Source organism: Tenrec ecaudatus, chromosome 8 (genome assembly GCF_050624435.1).
Source record: "Tenrec ecaudatus isolate mTenEca1 chromosome 8, mTenEca1.hap1, whole genome shotgun sequence".
Lineage (NCBI taxonomy): Eukaryota > Metazoa > Chordata > Mammalia > Afrosoricida > Tenrecidae > Tenrec > Tenrec ecaudatus.
This window is the reverse complement of record NC_134537.1, coordinates 158,081,615-158,101,630: the sequence shown is the minus strand read 5'-3', so window position 1 is coordinate 158,101,630 and position 20,016 is coordinate 158,081,615. Positions and strand designations below refer to the sequence as shown.

The 20,016-nt window shown below is 38.1% G+C and overlaps 1 pseudogene; it reads left to right on the top strand.

Moving 5' to 3' along the window:
- The first annotated feature begins 11,496 nt into the window (after positions 1–11,496).
- Positions 11,497–20,016, top strand: part of LOC142455575 (uncharacterized) — a 45,935-nt pseudogene continuing 37,415 nt past the window's right edge.

Below are 20,016 nucleotides of genomic sequence, written 5' to 3'. Positions count from 1 at the left end.
GGAGGGAGGAAAGCCTGGCCAGCTCCTCGGTAGTCCAGGCAACATAGCTGAACTCAAACTCCTGGTGTCTGTATGGGTGTTCATTCCACAGAAAGAGAAAATTTATGGGTACTGCGAGGGGTTCAAAATGCTTTTATCTCTCTATGAAAGAGAGTGGAGAGGATATTGGCTAGGCATGGGGAAGTTTGGGAAGCCTTCTCCCTTGCTTTTCTCCTCCATTGTAGCCGGAGTCAATCCCTGGGCCTGCGGTGCTTTCCTTGGGTTCAGAAAAGGCGATGACTGCATTGCTTAGGGACCTCAGCACAATACTCCACAGTTCACAAATACAGTATTCTTAAAGAGCCCACAGTTTTTTAAAGCTAAGTAAGGCGAGAAAAAACGATTTTATGGCAAACGATGTTATATGAGTGAGTGAGAGAGTGAGTGCATGTGTGTTTTGGTGGGGTGAGGGTGAGGTTGGACTTGTCTCTAAAAAGCCTACATAAACTCTGGCTGTAGATGCAAGTAAAGTAAAAAATAATGATACATAATTTGGATTCAGACAGATATGCATTTTAAATCTAAATTTGAGCAATCTGACCTATGTCAGCACAGTTGCCACATCTGTGAAAAGAAAATAATAAAAATAGCTTAGTTCATTTTTGTAACTTTTAAGTAAACTAAAACTTTTGAAAGCATGGTATGCAAATCTCATTTAAATTTCGTATGTGAAAAAAAACTAAAATCCATATGTTCTTCTACTAGAATAATTTTCCTTTGTCTTTTATGTTGTTTTGTTGCTACTGCTATTGTTGCTGTAATAAGGAAATAAAATGTTCTCCTTTGCTAGAGATATCCAGTCTAAATGAATAGTGGATTTAAAAATATATATGTGTCCTTACTATCACAGCCAGTGTTGCAACAGACACAGAAATCTGGATTAGAATATATATAAATATATGTGTATATACACACATATATATTCTAAACCATATTTTAAAATGATATATAGATATGTATATAGATATACATGTGAATAGGTACCTATGTCAATGGATATATATGTAAATGAATATATAAGTGGATATATACCTATTTTGACATATATATTATATATATCTTATGTGGTTTATATTATACATATGTACATCATTTCAATTACATATACAGAATCCAGCAAAGGGAATGTTCACATGAATTCCTGAAGCCAACACCTATAAAACTCAGGATCAGTAGTTCAAATCCGTCTAGGACCTTTTGGTGACATTTTGAAACTTTGGGAACTTGCTGGGTCTGAAAGCATGAGCAGGGCAGGTGCGGATTCCGCAATACGCAAGCTCGGCATGGGCTTCCTTGTGCTACTGACTAATCAGGAGGTAAATGCCACGTGAGTTTCACCCTGTCTTGTGAATAAGTGAAACCATTCACTCAGAGATGAATAAACGAGCACAAGGAAGCCGAGCTGATGCTGTTTGCTGAGTACGCCATCCCTCTCAGGGACTGCAAATTTCGACAGGTTTTGATTAGTTTGGAAGTGGCTGTGTGGCCTGGAGGGAGAGAGAGAGAAGACATTGTTATTAGCACTATCTTTGTTTGGGTGGAAAATGTGTAATTAAAAAATAAAGTGGAGATGATATCAAGGAGTTCAAGAAGAAAGAAAATGTTTTGACACTGATTGGGGAGCAATTATACAACACTGCTTGATGTAATTGAACTATGGATTATTATATCTGTAAGAGTCCCAATACTATTATTTTTGCAAATGACATGCGTCAATCAGTAAGAACAGTTGTAAGTCAGTCCTTACCTGCTTATTGAGTAATCCTACACCAGAGCAGGGTGAGGCAGAGGACAGTCTCAAATTTCAAGTCTCTGGCCATGCAGCTGTGAGTGGGCACCAAAACTGCACAAAGTTTGATTATTGATTGAGACAAACTATAATTTAGGTAACAATCTAAAGTTGAGTGTAGTGATTTTTTTAATATTAATAAAAGAGATTGTGGATGCATTTGGTCTGGGTTAACATCCCCCCAAAGCAAGTCAATAATAATCATCTTTAGTTAAATGCCAATAAAATTGAGATTTCTGTATCTCCAGAAGTCAATCAAACCTGACTTCTGTATCTCCAGGTGTCAAACCTGACTTGTGGTATAATTAAATAAAAATTAATGTTTGGGTGGTATCACTTTCATAATGGTATGCTGGTGATGTGTATTTTAATTACATGAATCGTATTTACCTTAGTAATGCATAGATCCAGAATTAGCTATATAGATAATTCATTTATATATTTATATTATAAATAATAGTATTCACTCTAAAAATTAGAGATATCATTGAGTGAATAGTATATTTCTTGGCTGCCAGCAATTAAAAGATATAGCATCTGGGGTCGTAATGACCTGAAGTTAAGCAAGCAGCCATCCCACAGTGAAGCAACCATCCCACATGGAAGAAGCACACCACTGGTGCATGCAGTACATCGGGACCAGGTAACAGGCAGAAGATTCACAACAAACAAACCAACAAACAGACCAAAATGTGTTGGTGAGAGTGAGGGGGTTCTGAGTGGAGACCCAAAGCCCATCTGTAAACAAAGGAACACCCCCTCCCCCACAGAAGGGCCGCAGGGAAGGGACAAGCCAATCAGGGAGCAGTAGAGCATGGATGGATCACGCACTATACCTCTGGAATCTTGAGGCTTCCCACCCCCCACTATCATGACCCCAGTGCTGATTACCACCCTGGACTAGACTGGAACACGTTCATTGGTATAGGCAAGAGATTAAGCTCATGACACACAGAACCCAGGAACAGGAATGGGAATAGCAATACCAAAATGTTGGGGGGAGGGGGCAGAGAGGAGGGGAAAATGGGGTACCATTCTCAATAAAGGTCATATAACCAACCACACACACGCCTCTATGTAGAAGAACAACAGAAACCAGAGGGGAATGGAGGCAGCGGTCTGTGGGAGATATGAAAATAAAAACAACCTGTAAGCTATCAAGGGGCCACAAGGGTGGGAACAGGGGAGGGGAAAGAAGAGGAGCTGATCCCAAGGGCTCAATAGAAAGCAAATGTCCAGAAAGGAACATTGGCAATATATGTACAACGACATCTGATACAATTGCTGTATGGATTGTAAAAAGAGTTGTAAGAACACCAATAATATGATCTTAAAAATAAAAGAAAATAAAAAAGGAAACAATAACAAAACATGGATGAGAAATAAATGGAAAAGTATTTCTTTCCTAGATCAACTCTGACAGCTCTATAGAGTTTGCTTGGTTGAAAACTTTATGGAAGCTGATCAAAACCTTTGCTCTATGGGTCATTTAGGTGAACTCAAACCACCAATCTTGAGCTTAATTGTGACGTATAGATGGTTTGCAGCACTGGTGAATGATTAGGAGTGTCTTGGACATTTTCATGGTTGCATTGGTAAGCATGGAGCTGCTAACCCCAAAGTAGGGGTTTAACCCCACCTGTAGCTCCATAGGAAGAAGATATGTTACTTTATCTTGTAAAGTATAGCCTCAATAAACCTCTGTAGGTTCTCTTTAAGTTGAAATCAACTCAAGGCAGTGGGTCTATGAATTACTGAACACACTTAAATCTAAATATCCTTATTTTATTATTTGACAATGGAGATTAACTGCCTCATAGATGAGATATTCTTATAAAATATTTTTATCTCCTTTTAAGATTAACAATGAAATAGAATTTTCATTGCAGGTATCTTTAAATCTTCTAAATTCAAACTCTCTAATAAACTTTCTGAATAGAAATAAAAAACACTTAATAGTATAGTAAGATTGAAAATCAGAGGAGTTTTTTTTTTCTAGTTTAAACACTGTCTTAGATGTCTGATTTGGTTTGAAGCTAAACTGATTGATCATTACAACAGATAAGACTGGTTTTGCTGTCATTAAAGGATGTCATCTTATCTCACCTGATTCATAGAAACATCGTGTGAAATAGAATGAAGCTAGTGTTCTACTGACATTATCGTAAATGTAGCTCTCCCAGAGCCTACTTTTAGCCACTGTATCAATCAATATTACTGAGGAGTCTACTTCTTCTCTTGTGTGGAGGCATATTATGGAGGATCGTCCACTTTCTCGCTGAATCTCTGCCAAGCATGGTATCTTTCTCCAGGGATTGCGCAATGAAGTATTGCCATTATTGCTTCTCAGGAGTGTTCTGGTTGTACTTTTCAAAAACTAACTTGTTTGCATTTCTAGAATTCCATGGTATATTCAATATTCTTGGTCAACGCCATAAGTCACACTCATTAAATATTTCAGTCCTTAAAAATTATCCAGATTTTTTATTCATATCAGGAGACTTGATATACCACAAAGGGGAACACGCGCATCTTCTTTTTTAGCCTTTAAAGCTGCCCTCCGGCAGATTGCCCCAGGGCACATCATTTGATTTCATGACTGTGGCTTCCACGGATATGACTGAGGATCGAAGTAAAATAAAACCCTTGACAACTTCAATCTTTCCATGCTGATAACGGTGTTACATAAACACCACCAGCCTTTATATTTTAGTTTATGTTTCAATGTAATGTTAATGTTCTTATGTAACCCTTAATGAGGGCTGTAGTTTTTGTTCTTCATCAAACAATGTTTCATTTCCTTTTTATTTTAAACAAGCAAGGTTGTATCACCTGTGCATTGTAAGTTATAAGGGAGTCTCCCTCCAATCCTGTGCTCTTTTTCATGGAATCTACATTCTAGGATTTTTTGTACAGTTGTAGTTGTTGTTAGGTATAGTCAGGCTGGTTCCAAATCATAGTGACCTAGAGCAAAATACTGCCTGGTGCGACACCTTCCTCACAATCATTATTTGGAGACCATTGTCGTAACCACTGTGCCATTCTATCTCATTCAAGTCGTCCTCTTTTTCAGGGCTCTTCTACTTTCACAAGCATGATGTCCCATTCCAGAAAGTGGCTTACGTATGTTGGAAGCATAAGGAGTGTTCTGTCTGTATTTTTCTCTAAGAACTTTTTGGCACTCCATGGTACATTCAATATTTGTGGCCAGCACCATGATTCAAATGCATTGATCCTATTGTAGTCTTGCTTATTCAACTTCCTTATCCAACTTTCACATGCATATGGGATGAATGGAAATACCAAGGCTTGTAAAAGGCACATTTTAGTTTTCAAAGTAACATCCTTGCTCTACAACACTTAAAAGAGATCTTGTGCAGCAGATTTACACAGTGCAATGTTGTTTGACATCTTGACTGCTGCTTCCATGAACACTGTGAATCTAAGCAAGATGAAATCATTGACAACATCAATCTTTTCTTTGGTTATCATGATGTTGAAAATTATAAGGATTTTTGATCTTTACATTGAATGATAACCCATATTGTAGATTGCAACTTCTGATCTTCATCAGCAAGTGATTTGCGTTTTACATTCAACAAGAAAGGCTGTGTCATCTGAATAGTGCACTTGGTTAATCAGTCTTCTTTCTGTGCTGGTATTTCCTTCTTCTTCATGTAGTCCAGCAGCTTAGATTATTTGTATAAAGACTGAATAAGTGTAGTGGGAGGCTAGAATTCTCATGCACAGTTTTTTTGAATTGAAACATGCATTAGTCTCTGGGTCTGCTTGAGTGATTGCCCCTTGGTCCTTGTGTGGGTTTTGCAAGAGCACAATGAAGTGACATGGAATTTCCATTCTTCTCAATGCTGTCCATATATTGTTATGATCCACACAGTTGAATGACTTTGCATAGTTGAAAAAAGTCATATCATATTTTTCTAATTTGAATCTGATCTTCTGTCACCAGCAATGACATTACCAATGATAGTCCTCTTTCTATATCTTCTGAATCCTGCTTGACTTTGTGGAATCCTCCTGTAAACTTACTGCTGCAACAGTTGTTGAATGATCTTCAGCAAAAATTGTATTGTAAGTGATATGAATGATATTGCTCAATAAGTTCCATCTTCTGAGTAATTAAAAATGTATTTTTCCAGTTGGTTGCCCATGTAACCAACTTCCAAATTTCTTGGCATTTGAGTGTGAGTGCTTCTAATGTTTTATCAGCTTGACAAATCATTTCAATTGATATTCTCTCAATTCCTGGAGCCTTGATTTTCTCTAATGCCTTCAGGATAACCTTGACTTCTCCCACCAGTCCTTTCAGTTCTGGATCATGTGCTATGTCTTGAAACGTTTGAGTGTTGTTACTTCTTTTAGCACAGCGATGCCGTGCATTCCTTCCATCTTCTTCTCCTGCTCCTTGAATCCTTCAATATTTAGCCAATAAAAATGTTCAACATAGCCATCTGGGGTTGATTTTTTCCCCTTGAGTTATTTCAGCTTCAGGTAGCCCTAGTGTTTTCTGCCTTTTGTATTCCTAATTCAAGGTCTTTGCATATTTTATTATAATAGTTTTCTTGGTCTTTTCAAACTAATCTTTGGAATTTTCTGTTCAGCTTTTTGTTTTTATTTCCTCCATAGCAGTGCTGACTGCTCTATAATCAAGAGCAGATTTCAAAGTCCTTTCTGACATTCATTTTTATCATGTTTCCATTCCTGCCTTTTAAATGACCCGTTGTTTCCTTTATGTAGGATATTCTTGATGTCATTCCATGGCTTATGAAGTTTTCTGTCAATAGTGCTCAACGTAGAACTTCTGTTCTTGAGATGTTTCCAAAATTCAGGTAGCACATATTCAAGGTCTTATTTTGACTCTCCTGGGTATGTTTTAATTTTCTTTAATGTCAACTTGACCTTGTGAGCAATTACAAGTGAGCAGTTAATGAGCTGTTACACTGTCAGCTCCTGACCTAGTTTTATATTTTGTTTCTCGATTGTCTCTTCCAACAGATGTAGTCAATTTCATTTCTGTGTATTCAAACAGGAGAAATCCATATGCATTTGCTAACACCAGTCCATGTCAGCTAAGTAAGCCTTGCATATTGACTTTTGTGCCCAATTTCATTTTTTGATAACTTCCAGTTTTCTTGAAGTCATGCATTCCAAGTTTCCAATATCAACATATATTGATAGCTGTTTCTCTTGGAACTGTGTCCCATTAACCAACAGAGGTCTCAGATGCTTAAGCCCATCCATGTCATTATGGCGAACTCAATGTTGAAAGGCACTCTTTCTCAGTTATAGGTTGAGAGTCTTACAATCTGAGGGTCTCATCTTCTGACACTATTCTGCTGCTAGTCATAACGTTTCCAGCATCTGACAATGAACCCATGCTAGTCACAAAGTGTTGGGTGGATAACACCTCAAGACCCAAGGCCCATCTGTAGTCAATGGGACACCCCCACTGAAGGGTTTCGGAGAAGAGATGAGCCAGCCAGGGTTCAGTTTAGCAACGATGAAACATACAGCTTTCCTCAGTTCACAAATGCTTCCTCCTCCCACTCTCATGATCCCAATTCTATCTTACAAATCTGGCTAGTTCAGAGGATGTACATTGGTACAGATAGGAACTGGAAACACACGGAATCCAGGACAGATGACTTCTTCAGGACCAATGGTGAGAGTGGTGATACCTCGAGAGTGGGGGGAGGGTGGGGGTAGAGGGGGGGAAACCAGTTACAAGGATCTACATATAACCTCCTCCTGGGTGATGGACAACAGAGAAGTGGGTGAAGGGAGATAGCAGATAGTGTAATATGACAAAATAATAATAATAATTTATGAACTATGAAGGGTTCATGAGGGCGGGGGGAGGGAGGGGTAAATTGAGGAGCTGATACCAAGGGCTCAAGTAGAAAGCAAATGTTTTGAGAATGATGATGGCAACAAATATACAAATGTGCTTGACACAATGGATGCATGTATGGATTGTGATAAGAATTGTACAAGCCCCCAATAAAATGATTTTCAAAAATGGACTGTGTACCCCTTCATTGTAGCCTGCTTTCAGTCTGGAAGCTGTGATGAAACGACCTGTTCACCTCAGTCGTTCCTTCCTGATGACACTTGAAATAGCTTCCAGCATCATAACCACTCTCAAGTTCCCACTGTACTCCAGACTTATAGACAAGTGGATGGATTTTTCTCATAATGCACATGACATACTCACCTTTCTTGATTTTAAATCATGCAACATCCCCTTAGGCAACATACCTGGTATAGGAGGCTACTTAGTGAAGTGCTAACAACATCATTAGTACTTCCAACTCACCGTTCCTCCCAAGGACTAAAACAGGGCTGGCTGCTTCTTTAGAAATCTGAAAGTCTCATTATGCCACCCCATCACTAAGAATCAAAATTGCCTGGGAAGTTTGGTGGGTTGGTGTTGAGTATCCCCTTATTCAATCCTCTCGGTCCATGTGCAGGTTCTGCATGGCAACATGAAGTGCCCTGTAATTCGTCTTTGCAATGTTATCTCCAATTTGTCACGATCCACGCAGAATGCCTTTTCATAGTTAATACAACACATACACATGTTTATGATATTCTCTCCTTTTAGCCACGATCCATTTAATATCAGCAATGATATTCCTTATTGTACCTTCTATTATAAATCTTGCCAGCATTTCTAGCAGTTTTCTGCTCATGTGATGTTGTAACAGTATTTTGAAATACCTTGGATATGATATGAAGGCTATTGCTCAATAATGTAAGCATTGTGATGGATTACCTCTCTTTGAAATGGGCACAAATAATGATTGATTCCTGTTGGTTGGTCCATTAGCTTCGGGGCACTGACCAATGAGCTGTGCCATTGCTGTCTCCATGTGCTGAAATGTCTCAACTGGGATTTCTGCAATTCCTATAGTTTTCCAATTTCTCCTAGGATACCTTCCTTCCGTCGGGTTCTCTTTGGGTACCCCACATATGATAATCCTCTCTTCTTTTTCTTTGGATACTTCCTGCATCATTCCCTATTTTGCCCATAGAATCCTCCTTTAATATTGCAACTAGAAGCTTTAATATCTTCACCATTTGAGAAATATGAAGCATGTTCTTGTCAAATAACACTAGAAGATATAAAATGTTAAAAGGTCAAGATTTTTATCTATCACTCAAAACAAATGTGGGGTTGAGTAAGGTGCCCAGGTGGAGAAAATATAACTACTAAATTAATAGCCCCTCAGAATCTATTGGATAAAGGTACCTGAAAGATAATGACAAGAATAATAAGTCTATTAGACAAGCCCGCAGCCTGAATGGACCCTGAATTTTAACATTGAAAATAATATTTGACTGGGTCTCAAAGGTGGAGCCCTTGTGGCTGTAGGTCCGTGTCTGGCTGCAACCCGCAAGACTGGCATTTGGAAACCACCAGCCGCTCCCCACCAAGGTAGAGCCACTGGGGTTCCTTACTCCCTTAAACAGCTAAGCCTCTGGCACTCACTGGGGCAGTTCTCCCTTTTCCTGTATGGTCACTTCTAGTCGACACTGCCTAGGTGGCCGTGACTTTTGAGACACAGCAAAAAGCGGACTTTTTGAATCCCTTTCAGAATTATCGTACGGAATAGCGTTGGCCTCGCTCGCTTTTCCCTCTGAACCTCACTTCCCGCTTCCATAGAGTGCAGGACAATAGTTCGAGACTTCTGCTGTTAGATCCCAGGTGTGTTAGGCTGAGGTCAAAGTAAAACCAAACAAACTCACAGCCATCAAGCCGATGCTGAGTCAGCGCAACTCCGACAGAACAGGGCGGAACTGCCCCTTGACTTTCTGAGGCTTTCCCTGCTTAAGGGAGAAGAAAGCCCAGTCTTTCTCCCTCGGTGCATGGTGGTTTCAAACTGCTGACCTTTCAGGTTGCAGCCTAACATGCAACCCCCACACGGCCAGCCTCCTATGCCGAGCCCAGGCAGACAATGGCCGGGGTGTAACTGGCTTGAAAAAGCTGAAGGTGAGCCGTCTCTATGGAATTTGTTAGATGATAAGGCAACTGTCATAGTTTCAGGCTGTGTAACACAGTCTGGATTTGGAAGTCATGTCTGTGGACTAGGTAACAAAATTAAATTCCCAGGCACTTGGGGGATGATTGGCAGTGATGGATGAGCAGTACTGAAGATAAGAGCATGCAAGGCTCTAACCGGAAGCCAGGGTCATTTTGTTCTGGAATATAAATGTTCAAGCGTGTGAAGCGAGATGACTTATCTATGTCACCAGGTGAAATCCTTCAGCAGAGTTGGCTTTTCCACATAGCTCTGGAAACATCCAAGATGGCAGATCCTTCTTCCAGTGTTTGTGAAGGGAAAACCAGTGAAAAGGAGGCTCAGAGCAATAAGAGCTGTTGGGTTGTGTGTGGAAATTAAATATTGGAATGTAGGAAAATCACCTACATTTGGACGAGACATTCAGTAACTAGAGAGCAGGGCTAACTTGAATGTCAGGACGATGGGCTGAGGAGTAAGGCAAGTGTGTTGTGTGCTTGTTATGTGGCAAATAGTATATGGAGACCCGGTGGTAAAATGTAATGTGAAATTTAATATTAATGTTTTTAAAGATGATAAATAATCATCAAATATTAATTTAAATATAAGCATATAAACTTCACACTTCAGAATACAGCATGCAAACATTGTGTGAGATATAATCAAGGAATAGACCTTGAAGTGATGCAGAGTAACAAAATGTTATATTTTATTTCCTAAATTTAATTACAGACAAGTTTAAATACCCCTCTTAGTAATTTGAAGGTAATCCAAGTGATGTAAAATAAAGATGAACTGCTTTTATAATTTTGAAGACCACAATATGGCAGACTCGGGCACACAGTAGTCTGAGAACTAGTAGTAACACAGTAGACGGAGCAGCAGCTGAGTTCCTTTAGAAAAGTGACATCAAGAGGAAGGCGTTGCTATTCTCCACAGAAGGAAGCTTAGAGAAAGCTGCGCATGCGCTTAGCTGAGCACTTACTATGTGCTGACATATTTCTCCCAGTTGTTTACTACAGAATCATTTGTTAAAATATACAAGACACTCTTTCCGTTTTTAATTTAAGCCCATTCACATGGTTAGAACTACTGTGACCTTGGAGAAATGGACACCGTTTTTTTTTCCTTCTTTATCTTTCCCCTGATGCGCTCTGTCAACTGCATCCCTGTTTGTTGAGCCCTCTCTCTCCTTCCCGGCAAACATTGTCCACGTCTTCAGGCACCGATTCAGCGTCTTTCCTCTGATGTGTCTTGCAGCATCCTTCTTCCTCTTCACATTTCAGGAGGAGCACAGATTTGAAAAATAAAATTCCCAAGAAAGTCTGTTGTTTAAACTCACTCACTTTAGGCAAACAGCAAAGCTCTCCTAACAGAACCTCTTTTCAAGAGGGAGTTGAGGAGCGATGGTGACAGAGGTGCCTGGCGGAGGAGAGGGGGTTTGCATCGACAGATCTTTTCATAGATCTGTTCACTGCGAAAACATAACAAACTGTACTTCTTCAATCATTATCGAGCACAGACAGTATGTCAGCTATTTTGTTATGCTCTCAAGAAAGCATGGCTTCCGTTCTCTATCTATAAGATGCTGAATATCATGGAGGAGATTTTCACACGAAGGCATTCATGACGGTGTATGGAAATGCTATCTGTCAGTGCATCAGAGTTCTCCTAAGGACCCACGTGTACAGTGAAGTGCCCCCTAAGGTGGTAAAGCCTGTGGTCTTCCTGAAGCAGGTTGTCGGCCTGTCTTTTGAAGCACCCAAGAATAGGTTGAAACCTCCAGCCTTCAGTAATTAAGCCATTAGTTATCACCCCAACCAGGCAACAACTAAGAGTTGTTAACAATAGTGTGCAAGATAACAATAAGACAACAGCAAGATAACAATAGTGTGAGAAAGCTTTAAGTTGGGGGAGAATAATATGTTAGGATGTCCCCAATACTTTTCTCAGGCTGTAGGAAGCACAGAGATGCACTGTGACAGGAAGAAAGCAGTGTGCTGTAGTTGCTTAGCACTTCAGCCAGTGCCATCACTAATAAGGTCACTCCTATACTGGTTGATAAATCAGTATATCACATAGCTATTCACATCGCTATAAATTTCTTTAGTCTTAAAATGGAATCTAATGAAATCCCAGAGTCGTGTGAGACCTATAAAAGCATACAGCCTTATATTTAAAAGAAGAGAAAGCTCATGGAGTAAAATTGAATAGAAATCGATTTATTATACAAAAGGGATCAGAAGAGGAAGAATCACAATGAAGTTCAGAAATGAGAAAGGCAAGGACTTTCAAAGAGAGTGAGGGGTGGAGGGTGGGGGGTGGAGCTGAGAGAAGAAAACAAGGGAAGACTGGGAAGAAAAAGAAAACAAGCGAACAGGGAACTGTGGGAAGAAAAGGCGCATGCAACTTATCCAGACTGAGTTTATTTAGCAGTTTTGTTGTATGAGTAGAAGCAGAAAATCATAAGGGAGAAATAAGCATGATTTAATAGCGTGAACTTGAGACCACAGAAATAACTGAGCATTAGACTAAAACTTCTTAGCACACCCTCTTGTTGGAGCTAAGTTCACATGATGACACTTCATTGTTTAATTAGTAGCCCTAAACACGTACAGTCTAAATATAATGTTGACCTAGTAGCTTCCCTGTCACAGTACACTTGTAACATTACATCTTCTAGATTGAAACCTCTAAATGAGCAATCCAATTGTTTGAGGCAAAGGAAAAACTCCTGCACAGGTTGTTTCCTGTCCCCATTATCTCATGTGCCCCTCTAGCTGATCTGCAGAATCTACCAAGTGCTTACTTAATGTCCTTCCCTTGAGGCAGTTGGCGCATCCTCTACACGCTTGTATACACTTGAGACTATTGTCTTACCACTTCACGGAGCCAAAACACGTTGACCTTAGAAACATATTATTTTTTCCTTTTCTGCTCCCTTTACTCGTGTTTTTTTTCCTAGACAATTTTTTTCTGACAGCTTTTTCTCATAATTGATGCACTATAAAATACACATTTATTTTTAAATAAACAAATTGAGTCTACGGTTTCTCACTTCATCATTATCTCTATTTTTCTGACTTTTAAATAAATCAGCGCTGTGTGTGTTTTCCCTACTAACCCTCGCACTTCTTTTTTCTCACTCTAGATTAGCTTCCATGTGCTTTCACCTAAAATATACTCAAGTCCATCACCCCACTACTTTAAAAACAAATTTACCTGTCAACATCTCCAGGCTGAGACCAATGCAGACAATGTAGCAGAGGCGAAGGAAAAAAATGAGGGAGGTACTATCAATCATCCAAACAGACGAATTTGTAAAATGTTTTCAAGAATTAAATTGCAGATTTAACCAATACATTAAATGTAATGGAGAGTACTTTGAAGATGAAAAGATTGTTTTATAAAAATATTTAAATACATAGCTTTGAGATGGACTGTTCTATTTTGGGGATACTCCCTTGTACACCTTATAAGTCACTTTAAAAGAGGAGACGTCAACTAAGCTAGATTCAGTTTTTCAAGATGTGGTGAGAGAGGAAAGACCCTTTGGTTGCAGCCTTACAAAATATGCTAAATTTATCCCGAAGCAGCAAAGAGGGCAACCAGAATGATAGGGAAACCTTCACAGACCACACCAGAAAGATTCAACATGAAAACTGCGCTACGTGAAGTGGGTGCTGCCTCAAATGACCTGTATCCCGTGGATTTAATTCAGAAGCGTCAGTGTGTGAGGAAGTCTAGATGGTCACTAGACTTTGATTTGAATCTCTTGCCTTGAGGATGCTCAATGACTGCTGGGCTGAGTCTATCATATACTTATTAGTTTTAAGCCCTCCTGGCTCAATGATATGTATTCATCTAACAAGCATGATTCTGCCACTGTCAATAGACATGGCTTAAATATTTGGCTCATCAGTAACCCCCATTGTTTGTGTAATTAGGGTCCAGCCACTTGAGATTAATCTACACAAGTCCGTAATACATGTATTTTTGTTTGTAGCTGGCCTACACTTGTATAGTTGCCATTTATCAACTGTGTATTAAATTCTATACCATTGGCTAAATTTTTAACACTGTCTATAAGATGATGCCCAGCCATCAGAAAGAATAGCGCCCGGGGTCTTAAATGCTTGTCTTCAAACAAGCAGCCATCTAAGTGAGGTGTCAACTAAATCCATGTGGAAGAAGCACACCAGCCTGTGGGATCCAAGGATTGTAAACAATAAATCAAAATACTAAAGAGAATCGCATCAGAGCTTAAACTGTGAACACCTTCTTGGCAGAAAGCTATGGATACAATAGAAGCTCAAAATCCATTTGCAGTGTCCACACACGGATTAAATCTTCAAGGATTTCCCTCTACCCTTAGTTGAGGAGTGTAGACAGCCAGCTCTCAGAGAATACTGTAAAGACAACTATGGCAGAGTTAACTAAGTTAAAATCTTACCTTATTTCCCTTTTGACCTATTTAAAAGTTGGTTCAGTTAAAAAACTGAGTGAAGGCAAAAGATACATGGATTAAGTATCCTGTGACTGCTCTCCGACAACAGAGCAGTTATGTGAATAGCCTGGTCATAATGCAGAGTGCATTGGAAAATTGATTAAGGAATACTTAGAGTAAAATTTAACACCTTATCATTTGATTTCCCCTTTAACCCTTTTTAAAGTTGCTCTAGTTTTTAATTATTTTCTACTTCCTTTTAGATTGTGTTTTTTCTCTCTTTTTTATTGTTGCTGTTTTTAGTGATGATTTTATAGATGTTTCTATATTTGAAATCCAGGATAGGTAAATCTATAGAGACAGTAACTGGATTAATGGTCTCTTGGAGGTATGGCAGGGAGTATGGGAGTAATGGGGAGCTAATAAAAGTGAGTAGAAGAAAGAAAAAAATATACTAAAATTGACTTTAGTCATGATTATATATCTATTTTTGCCATGATTGTCTACTTGCATGACATGAGGATCATGTGCAATTAAATTATTGGAAAAGAAAAGATAGAAAAATAGTAAAAAGTTTTCCTTAGTTGAAGAAAGATTGAAGTATAGACATTGAAAAGCCTATGGAGTATAAGGAGAATTTGTAAGAGAAGTCAAACGTCTTTCTATATATTCAGGTAAATATCTTGAAGTTCAACAAAGGAACGAAAATTCTAACAGTCTTTAACATAGAGAAAATAAAAGTATTCATAAAAATGTTTATCACACTAGCCCTTCTACAAACTGTGGAGTTGTGATAAAAATCAAACAGTAAATGCTATTGATTCCGATTAAAACATTTTAGCGTCCTAAGTACCCTAAAAGTCCAAAGTATCCGAAACTCACTTATGATAGACATTTCCTGGCCAAGAAGAAGGTGGTTGTGTAAGAACTTCCAAAACACATATTTGAGGTTAAAAAACATCAAAAAACTATAACCAATCGAGTTAATCATAACCGTCTGAAACAGAACAATGAGCGCACTGCAGTTGAGTCCAATATGAGTGATAGTGACCCTACAGGACACGGTGCAGCTGCCTGTGTGTTTCCGACACTGTGACCCATTGCTGGGGAAGGAAACCTTGTTTGTCTTCCTCTGAGAGTGGTTTCAACATTCTGATCTTAGGGTTACCTGCCCAGAGCACCATCCACCATGCCATCAGGGCTAGACAGTGAAAATTAAAGGAGAAAATAATTAGTGAACCATATATTCTTCAAAATATGAATATATGTTTGCATATATGCATGCACATAGATGTGCGTATGACTATAGATATACACATATATTTGCACACATATTTGTGCAGACATACACATATGTGTGGGGATATATATATTGACACACATATACACATGCATAATTAGTGGAACTTTTTCTAAATTACTAGGTAATATTTGCATGAATGCTAAATAAATTATAAAACATTTTGTTTTCTAATGCTTATGTGAAATTTCTTCACTAAGGTGTTCCCTTCACTTAACATTTAACTTAACATATAATTGGTGATCAATAATATTATATGGAAGAATGAAACAGGAAGTAATTTTAGTAGCAATGTGATTCATCTTAATAAGAATGTATAGTACTAGAAAATTTCAAGTGTCTAAATTCGTGTAGGAAATATCATTACTGACCCACATTCCTTACTCTGAAAGCATCAAGGGAGTTATTCTGAGACTATTATTTTCTTAATGAAAAGAGGACAGTTCATAAGAAAGACATTAAAACTACAAATGTATATTGTCCAATAATAAAGTATCTAATTATGTGAATAAAAATCTATCATTTTAAAGCTGAGATTAAGAAAGTTCACAGAAGAAATATTAACACCCATGTGTAAGCAATTATTTAAGCAACCACATAAAAACAAACAAACGAAAAGTCACAAAATAATTCACATTATTAATATAATTCATTTATGTTTAATTGAACACCCACAACAGTCACATATAATTATCAATTTAGTTGATCAAGGAAAATGTCAAGTGATTTTTATGATTGAAATTATAGAGATTATGTTCTCTAGTCACAGTGAAATTAAATTATAAGTTGATTGCAATAAGCTATCTATTCAAACTGAAATAAAACACACAATTAAAATGATTCATAAGTCAAAATATCACAGAACAAACTAGACATATTGTTGACACTGATAATGAAAAGATAATGCAAATATCCATGGAATTAAGCTAAAGCAGTGCCGAGATAAACATAGAATTACATTGTTATTTTTCAAAGGAAAATAAGTCTAAATCAATGGCCTAAGATTTTACACGTTATTAATGAAAACTCTCAAATCTCTTTAAAAAATAAATGCAAATCCACCAACCTAACAAACTCCTAGTTAATTTGATTAATAAGACAAATTTGATTAATGAGATCTTTTAAAATGTGACCCAGAAGAGAAGAGTGTGAAGGGGCTGGTCAGAGCTAGGCAGAGAAGGCAGAAGTGAGCCCTGGGAAGGAGGAAGCAAAGATAACACAAGTCACCAAGAGGAGGAATCAGTGTGGGATCCTTTATTTACACACTTTCAAAAGATTTTAAAAGGAGGATGCCTAGAAAAGAACATGAACAACTTATGCCAGTAAGTTAAACCACTTTAAAAATGGAAATATGCACTAAGAACAAAATGGATGACATGACATTTTTATTTATTGTATGTATAATACAATATTAATTCGTGTTATATAAATATTTGAAACTTGAATTCAAAATTTTAAAAATACTTTTCCACAAATATTTGTCACATATTTTTCTACTGTTGAATTACGGCAAACAAAATGTTTATGCATAATTTTCAGCAAAAAATGGTATACTATCATGGCATTAATATCAAGCCTTGCCAAAGCCATACCTGAAATAAAATTACAGGTGAATGAATATTCATCTTATATATGTGTATATAACTCCATAAGAAAATATTAGAAAACCATTTCTAAAATACACATGAAATAGATCTACTCAATACTAAATGAGAAGAGGGAATTAAAAAGTTTATCTTTTGTTCTTGTAAGATTTATAACAAACAACCACAAGATAACAATAATTACCAAATCTTTGCTTTCTGTGAGTTGATCAAAATGCTTGGTCCTTCTTGGGAGTTTCTCAGATGTGTTAAATCAGTTGCTGAGGAAGAATACAATTATGTGAAATATCTCTTGAGTATTTTGCCCAAAACGGCTCACTCACATGGCTGTTAATGCATGCTGCTTTATTAACTGAAGTGGATCTGGGATTACTGGCTGAACATGTGCTCCATCACCTCTCCATCTGCATTGTGTCCTCACAGTCAAAAACTGGATATCCAGTGGGGTGTTACCAAAGCAAATGTTCCATGGCGCAACATACACGAATCACCAGGTCAGTTAGGATTTGCCTGGAATGGGCAAAATGACTCCACAGTATTCAACGGAGGGAATAATTATGTTCCACCTATCAATTAATGATGGTGGAGAAAGGTTTGTAAGGCAAATTTGGGATGTATTTTGCATTTATTTTTGGAAAATACAGTCTGCCACGGTAAGTCTTGTGCCCATAATAATTCACATTTTTTCAACTATCACTTAACTCTCACTTCAAAATTCAAATAATATATCACCCCACTAAAATAAAGCTTAAGGTCCTGAATCTCGACAAATCTGATGATAGATAAAGTTTTTTGGATAGTTTTATTTTGTTTTGTTTTGAAGAACATTGATATTTTATGTGAAAATCTGTAATCTGAGAAACTAGTTATGTACATACCATCTATATATCTACTATAAAAAATAGTAGCCAAAATGAGCACTTATTTTAGTGGAGGAAGGAATGGAAGCTATATAGCGGTCATTGGTCCAGAATCAGTCTGAAATTCCCACGGTCATGCATTGCACTTCCCTTGATTATGCTTCCATGCAGCTCATCCGTATGGCTTCTTGGCTATTGGTTTGGCTCTATAAGTCATTCACACCCAACCTCATAGGAAATGGGCTAAAATACAGTCCTAGTCTGTGAGGGAAATATAAGGACACAAAAGACAGAGATCTTACCTAATAGCAAGCATTACAAAGAATCGAACCAATACTCACATTCAGTAGGTTGAGATAAAGCAGGGATAAGTTCTTGGACAGCTCAATGGACTCCCCAAGTTGCTCCATCTCATATCAGATGCTCACTTTCCGTGTCCAAACAACGAAAGCTATCTCAATGAAAACTGTGCGCAGGTTCTAGTTTCCCAGAGCAGGGGATATTTAAAATGGAGACATCTTCCTTTTATTTTATGAGAGGTATATAGTCCTATCTTTGGGGAGTCATATAATGTGAATATGTTTTCTTCAGGCCCTAGGTGGTATAAACAGTGATCCGATTCAGTACCGGACCAAAGGTTAGAGGTGGGAGCCACCCAGAAATGCCCTGAAAGAAACACCTGGAGCTCTAGTTCTAAGCAACTACTCATTGAAAATCAATCCTGCAAGGAAGCTTCCACTCTGCTAAATGTCAGGTCTTCGTGGGTCAAAACTGACTCCACAACAACTATGCTAGTTTTAATCCTAGCTGCAGGAGACTCTATAGTTAAATCTCCTTTACTTTTAGCAAATATCATTAATCTACTTATATGAAATCCCATTTGGGAAGCAAATTAAAAATGGTTACTCAACTTCTTTCCCCTGTAAATGTTCTCAGTAATGAAGGTAAATACGTGGTAGGCTATCTATTTTGTTTCTGCTCCTTTAAACGGCTCCTGTTTGCTGCTGAATTACGTTCGCATTTATCTTTCTGTCCTCAGATGTTGGGGTCCGCAGGGCCTCTTTGCATTTAGAATCACTTCTCTGCTTACCAGTCCAAATAGGTAATGTTTTAGTCTCTATAACTCTTCTAAATAACACTAACGGTGCTTGTGTGGTTATGTTTAAGGCACACAGGCAGATCTCTCTGAAATAAACTTCCATTTCTATTATTTGGGCTGAAATGGCTGCATGTTTGTCCATGTAAAAGAGTATAAAATCAGACATTTAAGATATTCTGATGCTCTGTTCCCTGCAAGATATATTTTAAGAGCTATGCCTTTAAAAATATTAGAAGCTACACTCAACATATCTTCTCCACAAAGTGTGTTACAGAAGCAAATTGAGATTATTTTTTTACTGTGAAGAACCTAGATTTGGTATTGTTTACCTGTGGTAATTTGTTGACTCCATAAACGATTTCTAAGGAATATGGGCAATGGCATTTTTAATTTGAGTCTAGCCAGTCTTAGAATTTTTTCACATTAGTTTGGGCTTAAGTAGCACAGGAACCTCCCCCCACAGAAGGGTTACAAGGAAGGGATGATTCATGCACGGTGCAGTATAGTGCCGGCAACACACACATGATCCCCCTAGTTTCTGGATGCTTCTCCCCTGCCCACTACCATGCCAACACTACCTGACAAATCCAGCTAGACAGGAGTACACACATTGGTACAGATGAAAATGAGGACTTGATGCCAGGGGCTTCAGTGGAGAGCAAATGTTTTGAGAATGATGAGGGGAATGGATGTACAAATATGCTTTTCACAATTGATGCATGTATGGATTGTGATCAGAGTTGTAGGAGCCCCTAATAAAACGATTTAAAAAAAGATAAGGGCTCTCTCACATGGAATCCAGGACAGCTGGACTCCTCAGAAACAGTAGTGGGAGG